This window comes from Corvus hawaiiensis, chromosome 4 (assembly GCF_020740725.1).
Source record: "Corvus hawaiiensis isolate bCorHaw1 chromosome 4, bCorHaw1.pri.cur, whole genome shotgun sequence".
NCBI lineage: Eukaryota > Metazoa > Chordata > Aves > Passeriformes > Corvidae > Corvus > Corvus hawaiiensis.
The window spans coordinates 16,148,810-16,163,455 of NC_063216.1; positions in this window are offsets into that span (position 1 = coordinate 16,148,810).

The following is a 14,646-nucleotide window of genomic DNA, read 5'->3' on the forward strand; positions in this document are numbered from 1 at the left end:
CAATTAGATTCTTAAATGGTATTAGCAAATAAAATGATGGATAGCATTAGCAAATAAAATGATAACTAGCATTAGCAAATGGCATGATACACTGCCTCCCACACAGCTTGAAGGACAGCTGCCAGATGCTCATAAAGTCTTCTACAGCTTCCCTTCTGTTTCTTCCCTGAGCCTTGTGTAAATTAATCTCCAGCAACTCTAGAGGTACTACCTGGTGCAGACTCTACTCAAGGTGCCAGAAACAGAGCAGATGTGGTAGTAGACCCAGAGGTCTTTGAAAACACAAAGGTGCAATTCATAAAGTCGTTTTGGTGCTCATTTACAAATTTTAATCCCTACCTGAGAGTTATTCCTTCTGTTTATTTAAATGTTATTATGATTCTTCAGATATTTAGCAGTTCAGTACCTCTTTGGAACACAAAATGGAAAAGGGGAACGTTTTCTTCTGAAATTAAAGCTGCTGTGGTATTTTCTGATTTAGTCCTTCTGCATTGTCCATAAAAGAAAGAGGTTTCAGAAGATAATTCAGAATCACACCACACTTAAACCACTGCATTGGGATATTTCTGTGACTGTTTCTGCTTCTAATCAATGAGAACTGGCACTTTGAACTTGTGAAAGTCTTTTTGACTGCACAAGAAGAATTCATGTGTAATACTGTAATGTTCAAGTGCCTTATGGGAATGAGGTAAATCTCAGCAAGTCATTTCCATCACAGCCTGAATGTCCACATGGGCATAAAACATAAAACATCAAGCTTACAGCCTCACTGGAATGATGTCTTTTCACTGCCATCCTCTTCTTTAAAGCACCTTTCATCTGGCATTACGTTAGACAAAAGTTAAAAGCAATGCTCATAATTGTGTCAGCGACAGAATTTAACCAAATACAGTTCAGCCCCAGTACAGAATTAAATTCCTATTTTAGACAGACATGTCCACCTTGGATCCATTTATCAAAAGTCTGGGAAGCCAGCTGAAATTAAATCAATGCCACACACTTTATGGGCACTGGCTGATGTCCAGAGTGCTAAAATGGCAGTGCAGAAATGGAAAGGCCCAAGCAGGCTGTTTATATGTGCTGGCTGAAATCCAAAATGGTTACAGTAAGTAGGAGAATAAAACATTGGTAAAGGGCCCTCTACTCCTCACTTGAGGCCAGCAAGTGCAACACTTCAGCTGGGAATAGGTGATAATTATGAAACATAGGCACATAAACCGCCAGGCACAGATCCTTCCAGATCCTGAGCACTCACACCTGGCGGGAGAGAGAGCGAGAGGCATGGACACACTGCCAGCCTCCCACGTGGATCAAAGGAACAGTGGCTTGGCTCTCCCCCATGAACTGTGGCTCTCAGATGAGGCAGGCTGCTGATGGCTTTTCAAGGGTGCTGTGCTGTGTTGCATTTGAATTTACAGCCTGGAAGTTTGTGAGGAATGGTGCTTAGCAGGAATATCCCTGCTGTCTGCAGGGTGTGAAAAAAGTTTCCTGCAACCCTAATGCAGAGCTCCTCAAGACCTTTTATTCACAGAATCATTTAGGATGGAAAAGACCTCCAAGATTGAGCCCAACAATTCCTCCCCTGCCTTCTTCCTAGTGTAACAGATCTATAACAAGGTCATGGACCTCATTTGGCATTTTCAAAATGGATTTTCTGGAATAAAAATAAGTCCCCAGGTGCAGGGCTCCATTGTGTTTTATGGCTGTGCAGTGCTGACAATGCACAAAGAAAGGGGTGTGGATAAGCAAGGCTGCTTTCCAAAAGTGGGGAAACACAGGCCATAAGACACATCAAGACCCTTGAGATCCATATCCAGGCCTCAGAGAGTTCATCCCTAACTCCAGCTGAGTGCAGAACTTGCAGAGATCACACTGATTTTGTAGCCGTTAATTTATTTTTCATATTTATTTCCCATTGGGAACTCTTGCCCAAAATCTTAAGAATAGATCTGGCCCAGAGAAACAGAATCAACATCCCTTGGAAAATGTGAAGAGACTGGAAAACAAGTTCATATTGATTCCCAATAAACAAAACAAAACAGAAAAACCCAGGCATTGTTCATGAGACAGGAATTCTAAAATATTCCATTTGGGGAGTTTGGTGGCTTTCTTGCTGCCCAGCTTGAAAGCTTTCAAGCATTTCTGCTTTCTCAATGCAGGAAAAAAGCTGCAACAACTTCAATTTAGAAAGAAAAAGCAAAAGGCACCCTTTCAGGTTCCATTGTCTATGAACCCAGAAACTTTGCCTTCTGGATCATCACCTTTTTTCTGCCTTCAGACTTGTGCTCTGCTCCTTTACAGGCAGAATTGAAGTCCTTCTTTTCTTTAATGGAAGTGAGAGAAATGGACCGGTATTTTCAAGGTAGACAGCTGGGGAGACGCTGTTTGGATTTTCCAAAGAGAAAACAATATGCCAGTAAAATAGTCATTTTCCCACACAGCATCATACAGTTGTTCAAAGGCAGAGGTTTTTTCATCAGGAAAATAACCCTCCACTAAAGTCTGCTTCATCCCAAACAGTCTAGACAAAGGCTGCAATTAGCTTCTAGCCATTAGATGATTTACAGACAATTCCCTCCCAAAACCTGACATGTAAAACTCAAACTCTTCAGATTGATTTAATGCAGATGTTTTAAAGATGAATAAATGCAAATATCTCTGAGAAGTGCATGAACACTCCTGATCCTTTTGTATCTTGGTTTCAAAAGCTGCAATTCAATTGTGTGTACATGACAACCTGGTGCAATTTGAGACACTTGAGGATGCCAAAGACTCACCTGAGCTCAACAGAAATGACACAGGGCTCATGGAAAACCTTCTGAAGCAGCAGATCCAGACAAAAAAAGGATATCATAGAACAACTCAGAATATGTTGCATGCTGTTATTTAGACAGCTGAGTAACACCCCAAACCTGCATTCTAAATAGAGCTTTTAAGGTTTGCCTTTACAAGTATTTCTACCCACTAGTGTATTTATGAGAATCTTGCCCCAAAAAAACAGCCTAAAATAATTCCAGCTCATCGACTTAGAACCAAGAAGATGAATTTTTGTAAGGACAGTCTCCTGTGTAAATGGCTGCCTTTAACATTAATCTTCAGGGACATCAGTGCAATGTTGGTACCCACAGAGGCTTTGCAGAAGAGCAGTTTCATGGAGCAGTTGCTCAGTGTGCTGCAGAGGGGAGCTGGTACTCACATTTGTACGTGTGGGAAGGAGAATCCACCCTCTTTTGGCAGTGCTGAAAGGAATAAAGGCTTACTTTTGTTCCCAAAGAAAGGACATCTCTCTGGCTGCACACATGATACAGCGGGGCTGAGCTGATGGAAAGGATCGAATCCTCGGCGATCACTTCTCAGAATAAACTTTTACCATCCCTCAGTATTGCTGATAGAATCTCAGGGTGTTGCTGAAGAGGACAGGCTCTGGCATCTGTGAGAGCGTGCCAATCATTTGGCAAATTTCATACCCTTACCTCTCACTGAAATAAAGGTGGTAATGATGCCTTCGGTTTTAACTTTAATATTTTTTAAATCCTGTACTGCCTAGTGTGTAACTCTGAAGTTTCCTGTGGCCTGTTAGCTGCTGTTCTCTCATGCTGGTTGGACATAACAAACCTCTTTAAGTTTGCTCTCCAAGGACACCTAGATTATCCTAGGCCCAAAATGTGTAAACTAAAATCTTAAGAGGGGGGGGAAAACTTGGGGTAATTACATCATGAACTGAAGTTATAATTGGCGAATTAACCCTGATATGCAAATGAATCAAACTTATAAAAGTGTGAAGAACCTGCGACTCGGGGCCTATCTTGGGTGTAGCCTTTTGACTGCCCAGGGTGTGCCTTTGAAGGCCCTTCAAATAAATACTTCCTTTTATTTTCTTATTCTTGTCTAGTCTCTGTGTTTTTGGTGGCCACCTCAGGCATCAGTAACAGCAGACCAAGATCTGCATTTATAAAAGCAACACTCAGACTGAATTGTAAAAACTGGTTTGGAGTTCTTACAGGGTTTTACACTATTATAAAACTAGATTTGTGCCCAAGACACCAAAATATTTGGTTTTTTTCCATTTGAATAACCATTTTTACTTAAGGAAATAAGATATAGAATACTTTATCTTTCTGGGGAAAATACAGTGAAATAGAGATTTAATAACACAGAGAGATAACAATGTACAATTTGACCACTTCAAAAGAAAGATGGGTAAAGAGGAGGCATTGTGAGACTACAAGAGAAGATTCCTGCATTTCACTGGAATGTTCTTCAGAAACATGCAGTGTCCTGGGGCAAGAGTTGCTTGTGATACATCTGTGATGACAGCAGTTTGTTAGAGACCCAGATTAGAGGGAAATGTTCCAGCATGCAGAGACTTTAAGGCTCTAATACTACGAAAAGGACGGCAATGGCTCAACGGAGCAGAAATCTTAAGGGGAGATGTAGTCAGGGTTGAAGACATTCAGGGGACGGCCTAAGAAGTGGTGGAGAGAGAGCACATTTCTGTAAACAGGTGGTACAAACTCATTGCAGGGCCTCCTTTTTGCTCCCACTTCAAAGCTGCCCTGCTGAACATCACTGCCAGCCTGCACGGGGCAGCTGGGGATGAGCTGCCATTCCCTGTCTCACACACACAGCTCGGCAGCCCTCGGCAACTTGTGTGCTCAGCTCAGCTCCCAGCAGGGATTGGGATGGTTCTCCTCCTTCCCCTGCAAGGGTCACTGCAGGTGCCACCCTACCCTGGAGCTGGAAGGGCCATCTCCATCCACACCCCCTCCCTCACAGGAGCAGGGCAGCACCGCCACTGCCACTGTTCTCAGCCTTGATTTACATCTCCCGGCCTCTGGAAAAAAAGTTTCCTCCCAGTTTTTCCTCTGACAGCTCACGGTCATCTTCCATCCATCTGATTCTGCTATGGAAAAAGGCAGATTCTGTTACTCTGTAAACTTTTCAACACCATCTTCCTGTCTGATTCAGAGGTAAAACAGGGCCTTAAACACAAAACAGATCCTTTTTTAACTGCTGCATTCTACTTCTCCCATATCTATTTCTTTAGTGTCTGGAGAGCCAGTCCTGTGAGGAGCAGCTGAGGGAACTGGGGGGGCTCAGCCTGGAGAAAAGGGGGTTCAGGGGGGACCTTCTGGCTCTGCAGAACTCCCTGACAGGAGAGGGCAGCCAGGCTGGGGTGGGACTCTGCTCCCAGGGAACAAGGGACAGAATGAGAGGAAACAGCCCCAAGCTGCACCAGGGGAGGTTCAGGAAGAATTTCTTCACTGAAGGAGTTGTGAAGCATTGGAATGGGCTGCCCTGGGAGGTGGTTGAGTCAGCACCTCTGGAGGTTGTTCAAGAAACAACTGGACGTGGTACTCAGTGCTCTGGTGTAGTTGACAGGGTGATGTTTCGTCAAAGGTTGGACTCGATAACCTTGGAGGTCTTTTCCAGCCTTAATGATTCTATGGAACTCCTGCCTTTGCTAAAATAAGTTCCCTTCCTCCATTACAGCAGCTTTGATGTGTTAACAGGTGTGTGTGGATAGCCTGACACTCTGCTCAGATCACATCCCTTCCTGTCACCTTCCTGCCCTCGTAAAACAGAGGAGGAACAGGCTGGCAGTGCTTGCACTCCCTGAGTCGGCCCAGGATGCCAGGACATGAGGATCCATCAAAAGGACAAGGAGATGTTTGCTGCTCCTTAGATTATCGTGACTGGAGAACATGTGGACTGTTCTCCAGATGGGAAGATGGGCACTGCATGGAAAAGGAGACCTTAGGCATTGAGCTTTGTGTTTGTTACTCATCACTTAATTTATACCAGAAATGAATCTGAGAGAAGGAAATCTTACTCAGTTTTTAGCAGAATTCATCCCCTTTAGAAAAAGCATGTGATCACATAATTAGTACCTCTAAAGGTCCCCAGAAAGGAAGATAAATTTTGATACAGCATTCTTGAGGTTTTAGACTGAAATAGAAAGGGGAAAAATGGAAAAGAATCCCATATCATCACACCTAGTCTCCTCCAGTTAGTGTCTTTGTACTTCATGAGGGAGGAAACACTGAAAAAATACATGTACACAGGTCCAGTATCTTCAGCGGCCCTTCTAAAATAGTAAGCACTTTCTCTGGGGGTAAAGGTTTGCTAAAATTCTTCAAGAGAAAAAGAAGTCAGCCTTTGAGTCATTCTGGTCTTGACAATTACATGACTTTGTTTCTTCTTCCTGACTTGGTGTTTATAAGACACCACTCGTGAAATATGAGAATGTTGCAAAGATCACCCAGGCTCATCTTTTTAGATCATCCCAGCGAGTGTGAGATGGAGTAAGATGATTTGGTGATATCAGTAGCCAAAAGAGAATTTAATCAGTAGCTGAGGGGAGTTTAACACGTGGATGCCGCAAATTCTGCTTGTACAAAGGAAGCAAAAACTACCAAACCCAGGGTATGGTGTGGTGTGTCTGCTCATCCCACTCTCCAGCAAAATGTAGGTGCTAGGAAATGCCAGACTTCTCTGTCTTTTCCTTTAATACCATAACCAATGTTTACAAAGCTCTGAGTTGAACTGAACCTGTGATGAACAAACTCAAATATGAAACAAACCAAGACTCATTTTTACAGTTTCTGCAAGGAAGGACATGCTAAAGAATCCCTTGGTGAGTTGCTGCTCTCTACTGGGGAAAGGATGTACAAAAGACTACCCACATGACACATTCCTTGTACTGTATGTTATTCCAGTCTTATCCATGAGCTGATGTACTAATTTTAAAGTGATCTTGACAGTGAATTCCCAAGTTAATCTGCTTAAATAATTTCCTACACGATGTCACATGCATGTGCACCTCTATCTCAAAATATCAATAGATTAATATCCCAACTTACCTTCTCCCCTTCCCTCTCCCAACACATTCATTATTCTCATTTACTTCTCCTTCCACCAGTGTCCCAGGTGACAAGTCCAGTTCCAAGTGCCTTGTCCAGCTCTCAGGGATATGCCTGGTGGCTGTCACCAGCTGCCAGCCTCATTTCTTCCACAGTGAAATGATCTCACACAGCTGTGGCACTAGTTATGCTAAAAACAAAAGACTTGTCATCACAGAAGATGGACTTTTCCTGGGATAACACGAAGTTATAACCTTGCCAGCAGATAAAAGAAGGAAGAAAGTCTTCATAACAGTTTATTCACTGCCAGGTACAAATTTCTTCCTTTCATATTATTTTTCCTCTTTTTTTGTTTATTTGTTTTCTTTCATTGTCTTTTTCTTCTTCCTTCCAGCTTCCATTTTCTCTCAATAGCTTTCTCAAATACACTAGTACCCCACAAGAGTATAAATGCTTAAAAATACACTTTTTTAATTTTTTTTTTTTTAATTCCTGTTTCAATTTTACTTTCAACAGCTGGGCTGAAAAACTTCTTGCTGCAGGAAATTTTACACCAGGACATGCAGATAAACTTGAGGTGACTCCAACTGCTCTATCACCAGAAATGGAAGCTGGGGGAGACCTGAGCAGAAATGTCTAAGACAGCTCAGGTGTCCAAATAACCTTGGAACTGTTGATAAACCAATGAAGAATTTTGGAGGAATGATCAGAATAAAGGCTAATATTTGGGCAGGAACCTGCTACAGACCACCTGCTGGGGAAGAGGAAGCCTCTTCAGGCAGGTAGAACAAGTCTTGAAGTCACAGGCTCTGAGACTTGCTGGGGATATCAACTGTACCAGTGTCCCTTGGAAGTGCAAAAAGACTGGATGTAAGTCCAGATGATTTCTGGAGTGTGCTGAGGACAATTCTGTGGTGCAGCTGGTCCATGAGATGAGTGGGGAATATGGTCTGCAGGACCTACTGCTCATGAAAAAGGTGGAAGGGATGTGAAAGTCATAGGAAACCTTGGCTGCAGTTATCAGTGAATGGTGGGGTTCAAAATCTAGAGAGAATATAGCAGCACAGAGAGAATGAAACAACACAAAGCATAGCCCTGGACTTCAGGGGAGACACTTCTGGCTTGTTTGAGAGGCTTTTGGACAACACTTCCAGTTACATGGTGGGAATTTTGGGGCGTCCTGCACAGGGCTGGGAGCTGGACTCAATGATCCTTGTGGGTCCCTTCCAACTCAGGAAATTCTATGATTCTTGCAGGAGGAAAAAAATGCCCAAATGAGCTTCAAGGATATTTTCAAGCAGCACCTCCCCAAAGCGCAACAGCAGCACATTCTGCTGTGTGGGAGTTCAAACAAACACGTCAGGAGGCCAGCAACGAGCATCCACCTGAGCCCAAAGACAAAAAGTGAGTCTAAAAGTGATACCAGCAGGGATGGGCTGGGAGGAATACAGACACACTGCCTGAGCATGCAGGGCTGGATTAAGAAAACCCAAAGCTCAGCTGGAACTGAAAGACGAAGAGCAACAGGAAGGGCTTCCATACATTGCCAGCAAAATGAAGGCTAAGTGCAAAACTAGCGCTCTGCTCAGTAGGCTTGGTGACCTAAAAAATGGAAAAAAATGAGCTATTCAATCCATTGTTCTGCCTCCCAGATCCCTAAATTTACTTACATTAACCTTGGGGAGAACAGCATTACCCACAGTAGAGGAATCATGGAATCATAGAACACCTTGAGTTGGAAGGGACCCATCAGGATCATCGAAACCCAACTCCTGGCCCTGCACAGGACACTCCAAGAATCATATCGTTATTATTTCCTCATGATTGCAGGAAGAAGACAGAGTTAGGGAGCACTTAAGCCAATTGTTCATGGGAATAGTTGGTATGGCTGTGACAGTGCCAGTGGAACCCTATAGTGTCACTTTGAGACTCATCACCTTCAAAAGTTCATGGCAACCAGGAAAAGTTCCTTTTGACTGAAAAGAGGCCAATGTCACACACATTTCTGCCTGTCAAGAGAGGGGGAGAGGCAGAGCTGCTACTTGGGCTTTCTTATTTCTCCTTGTGCAGAAAGCACCTTGCTTTCACTAAATGCAGTTTTTGGCTTCAGGAAGGGTGAACTTTGAGGACTCTTATAGGTATGACTTGAACAATAAGCCCTTGTAAGGTGTCACCTGCAGTGCTGTGTCCAGTCCTGAGCTCCTCAGGACAGGAGGGACAGAGAGCTCCTGGAGCGGGGCCAGCAGAGGCTGAGGAGATGATTTAGGGCCTGGAGCATCCCTGACAGGGAAAGGCTGAGGGAGCTGGGGCTGTCCAGCCTGGAGAGGAGCCCCAGCTGAGAGGGGCCCTCAGCCCTGGGTGTCCCTGTGTGCAGGGAGGGCTCCGAGCAGGGCCCAGGCTCTGCTCCGGGGGGCCCAGCCATGGCACCAGAGGAACGGGCAGGGACTGATGCCCAGGAAATTCCACCTGGACAGGAGGCAGAACTTCTTCCCTGGGCAGTGACTGAGCCCTGAACAGAGACCAGAGAGGGTGTGGAGTCTCCTTACTGGGGATATCCAGACCCCTCTGGACACAATCCTGTGCTGTGTGCTCTGGGATGGCCCTGCTGGAGCAGGGAGCGGGAGCAGCTGCCCCTTTGTGGTCCCTTCCAGTCTGTGCTTCTGTGATCAGACATTTCTCAGGAAACACCCTGAGCAGGTTTCTGCTTTCCTTCTTGACTTATTGAAAGGAAACAATGATTTCTTATCCTGCTTCTCCCATATGGGGAATGCAGGATGATGGAGAGCTCCAGCCTGAATGCATCATGTGTTTGTGAATCTCTGTACATACACACCAGCCTGCTATAGGTATCCTGACATACAAATCAGCTGGGCACCAGATGCAGTTTGGCTACAAGAGAGAAGCAAAATCTGGGGTCAATTTTTTTAGGACACTGGAAACAATCTCCGTGCAGATTGGTTATTAACACAGACTGCAAGTTGGTCTAACTAAAGAAACAATCTTTACATAACCCATTCCTCTCCAGAGGTTTTATAAATCTCAGACATCACAAAATCCATCCCTTCCCTGAGTGAGGAGTATCAGTTATAAGAGTGAACTAAACTTCCTTCTGGAAGTGCTTTTGAATTCAAATATGTATCTAATGTATATGTTAAATAACTATATTGCACACACCTGGCTTCTGAGTGGGTATATGCATGAATCCCCACCCTCAGAAACTTATTAAACACTGTAAAAGTTGTCAGGTCAAGCATTTAAAAGACAGAAAATGTAAGAAATTAATACATCCTGGACAACTGTATTTCACATCTTCTGTGAGATTGAAATGTGATAAATTCTGGAACCGAGTGATCCTAGTCCTTTTTTATCTTATCCTCTTAAAGCACTTCTCTCTCTGTGTGCTCCAAGTGCTCTGGCTGCTCTGTATTCATTCACTGCCATCCTCCTTACTCACTTCTCATGCTGTGTGTGGCCTCAGGACACACTTATTATCCTGCTCTGAAGACAGAAGGCTTCATTTCCCAACGGGATTTCCTGCAAGCAGCAAGCATAAATCACCTGCTGAGTCCTTCAGTGCCACAGTAAGGGAAGGGAAAGACGTGCTTGTGTGAGCATCTTGTACCCCTTGTACTTCAGCATCGTGTCTGAAGGCTTCACAAATGGGAACGGATTTATGACCAAAAACATCCTTTACTGATAGGGACAAGAAGAAGATGTTAAAATAAGAACTATTGCTCATGTGACAATTGAGTTTGAAGGCTCCAGTTATTCAGAATTCTCAGGAACATTAGCATGCTCTGTTTATGGTACCCTTGCCACACGGACCCAGAGCTCCCACAAATCCAAACCCGGAATGCAAAGCAATCTACAGTAGCACCTAGTGCTGGGTCAGATTCCAGGCTGTGCCCTGAGAGATGGTGCTGCTGTAAAGCTCCTCAGACCCACAGTGCTGTCATTGCACCGACAGCAGCCACTGGGAGTCCATCCCAAGTCTCATATTTGGCAGAAGGCAGCCGAGCCCACGTGTGTGTGTCCTGCCATGTATCACACACGACGTCTGCTCTAAAATTACCAAGGCAATAAAAAAGACACTTCATCAAAAGGCATTTTCCTGACACTAGTGTGAGTCACCTCAGCCTAATCTCAGTTCCTGGAGCTCAGGGAGTGGAGGACAGCTGCAATAGTTTAGCATTTCTAGTGTGGACCATCGCGTTTTGCCAGCAAAGCGCAGAGCTGTGTGCTGGCGTGGCTCCTGGGGTCCCTTCCATTTCCAGCAGGGAGTATTTTGTTGGCTTCAATTCCTGCAGCTAAACTCAGTCCACTTGTTGCCTTTAGGTCTCTTTCTTCTTTCCCACTTACTTCCAACTTCATTATTTGCCTGCAGTCTTTTCCTTCTTGTGCCTGCTCCGTTTCTCCTGCTATATCCTCACTCTCATCACACATCTACCTACTCAGTGCTCACCAAATTTACACCTACCTCTCCCAATTCCTAAGGCACAGATTCCTGAGGAAACTGGTGAATTCATGTTCTGAACAATGTATTAGAAGTTGTTTCTGCATTTTGTAGGAAAAATCCTCCATTAAAAGCCAGCAGCTCTCTCAGAAACCAGCCAGAACTCAGGTAACATATGAGTAAATACTGCACAGGCATAGAGGGGGAAGATAGAGCAATTTATCAGTTTAATTCACCTTCATGGGCAAGACCAGCCCATGCACAAAGAGGTAACATTTTGCCCCCTCTGGAACTTCTATTGGCTATAGCAAGACAGGGATTTTCCCTGCAGTCTCTACTTTTAAGCTACCAAATGCAAAAATCTGTAAATTAGGACCTTTTAAATGCCAGACTCCAAGAATTTATCAAACTGTGCCTTCTGCCTTCTTGACTGTTTTTCATATTTGAGGTTCGTGCCCTTTATGCACTCTCACATGTTGAGTATATGTTCCCATTCTATGCTGTGTACACATTCCCAGTAAATTCTACTCATTTTGGCAAAACTGCTTTGGCACAAAGGCACTCCTTGTTGCCAATATCAGGTATTGGGACAGACTCAGTGCTTGATAAGATAATGAAAGCCTTCAAATCATACCAACTTCCAGGTTCAGGCTTTTGTGCCTATCCCAAGAGTTATCTATACTAAAACTTAGGCGATTTTGAAATTGGAAAAATAAATTGCAGATATCTGATAGCTGAGACCTGATCCTGTACTCACTCATATCTACTTAAAGCAAAGGGGTTCACTGAAACCAAAGGAGTGACACAAGAAGGAGACTAAGATCCAGTGATGATCCTGCACTGATTTGGTGCTTCAGGATGGATTGAAATAAGGAGCCAGCCACTGCAGTTGTCCAATTCTTTTCTCTCATTCCCTGCTCTTCCCATCCTGAAGCCATTAAATGCCAGAACCACTGCTTGATGTCTGACCTCAATAATTCCCAGAACAGCCAGCACATTGACCAAAGACATCAGCAAATCAACACCTACCCAGAAAGGAACAAATGGACCATTGGAATTTTTTTTCTCTGTTTTGTGGTTTGACTCGGGCTTCAGCCAAGTGTTCCTTCCAGACAAACCCCAAAAATCCTTTTCCAAAAGGAAAGCCACTAACCCTGTTTCTCCCCATGGGCACACACAAACCTTAAAACAAGGTTGTCTCCAGGCAATGGTGGCTGTTTACAGGGGCAGCTTGGTTCCAAAAGTTATTTTAGCACCCCTTGTACTGAGCAATGTGATAGAATCTTGTTCAAGATTCAGTTTCCACAGCTCGAGCCCTGCCCTCCAGGCACACTGGGGTGTCACTCTGCATTTACCTGCACTCAGACCTACAAGCCAGCTCCCCAAAATTCTCTTACACACACACAAACAAGCACACATCTCACTGCATTCCCAACACATACTTTGCCTAACCCCGCAATGACCCGTATCTCCACTGGGTTTCTAAAATTTGTTGTTTTCTCCAATCTATCTCTATATCTACTGACAATCTTTCAGCACCCTCTTCATCTACTCAAAGAAGAACTTACAGTGAAGTTTATCTGTTTCCAAGACACTTTTCCTTCTGCCTCCTCAGGGTTCTGACAACAAGCAGCTCATTGTTTGTTGTTATTACCTTGGCAGAGACGCTGCTGAGAGAGCTGCTGCTTTCAAAAAGCTACTCAGTAGTGTGGTCTCCCAGGGCTGCACGTTGTCATATTTGCCAAGAATGGGTACAAAAATAATCCAACATTTATAACAAAGAGAGAATTTGCTTTGTTGGGTTTTTTTTGTTGTTGTTGTTGGGGTTTTGGGGTTTTTTTGTTGTTTTTTTTTTTTGGGGGGGGGTTGGTTTTTTTGGTTGTTTGTTTTTGTTTGTTTCTTTCTTTTTTTCTCTTTCAGGAGTCCTCAGTGCTAATAGTCCAAAGTGGTTTGGCAGCCTGAGAAAGTGAAGTCCTGAAGACCTTTCTCCCACTCCATGGTAGAAAGATGACACGTACACCTGTGACTTGTTGGCTACAAATGGAACTGCACACAAAACTGCCATGAGAGCTAGAAAATCATCTGACAGGGGGATGGGCTTCCTGCACAAGAAAATTGATGGTGTGGATGCAAAGTTGGTGCCCTTGAAAGTAAGGATTTGTATAGCCCAGACATGTATCCACCAGCTTTGCCAGTGTCACCTCTGATGTCACACAAGGCTTTCTCCTAGAAAGTAAGGAATTCAGTTTAATTCCTTTCTAAGCATGAAGAGGCTTTAAAACCTATCCTACCACTTAAAAAGTGGTTCACCAGGGAAAGTCAAAGAAGTAGAAGAAATTACAGAAGAAAATCTTTGCTGTGAGGGTGCTGAAGCCCTGGCACAGGGTGCCCAGAGCAGCTGTGGCTGCCCCATCCCTGGAAGTGTCCAAGGCCAGGTTGGATGGGGCTTGGAGCAAGCTGGGATAGTGGAAGGTGTCCCTGCCCATGGCAGTGGGGTTGGAACTAGATGATCTTTAAGGTCCCTTCCAACCCAGGCCACTCTATGATTTTATGGATCTTCATTTCACCCAATGAATCACTTTGAAAGAAAAATAAATAATTCATTGCCTCAAAACCAATGTCATTCCAGGTTAATCAATTCTTTCCTAACATTTAGCTAGCTGTGTTTTCCACCAAGGCAATTGCTTTCCACTGTTAAATCACACCAAGGAAATTTTTGATCCAAAACAACAACAGAAAACTTGGATTTTCCTGTTGATTAGTACAGTTAATTATCTATCAGAATGCAAATATTTGACTTAATGACAGGGCACAAAACCAAAACAAAGCTTTAACTTTCCAATATGCACTAGGGAAGAGCTCGTTTATGTGTGAATAGGCTTTTTTTGGTGTCTTTTATTTGTGCTTTAACACCTGGAAAAGCAATGCTGCAAAGGGCCTATTTGCATAGCAAAGGTGGCGAAGCTCATGGAGGTGGTTGGGATAACACTGTCCTTGCCACAAAAGACAGACAGACAAAATCTCTGGAATTCTATCTATGTAAAATGATCCAGGCTTGACCCTCCTTTACACAAACTCTCAATTTGGCAACATGAAAGAACTTAAAAATAGGCACAAATGACACTCGAGTTTCACTGCCAGGATAGTAGGACTGGGCAAAGAGGGTCTCAGCTTGAATGTGACCCAAGCACTGAGTGAATGGAGGTGGCTCTCTCACAACTGTCTGCAAATGTGTGCTTACACGTCTCTCTTGAGGCAGCTGAGGGGTTTGCCAAGAGCTGGACATGACCCCACAGGGTTTTAGCAGGGACTTGATCAGATTTCTCGACT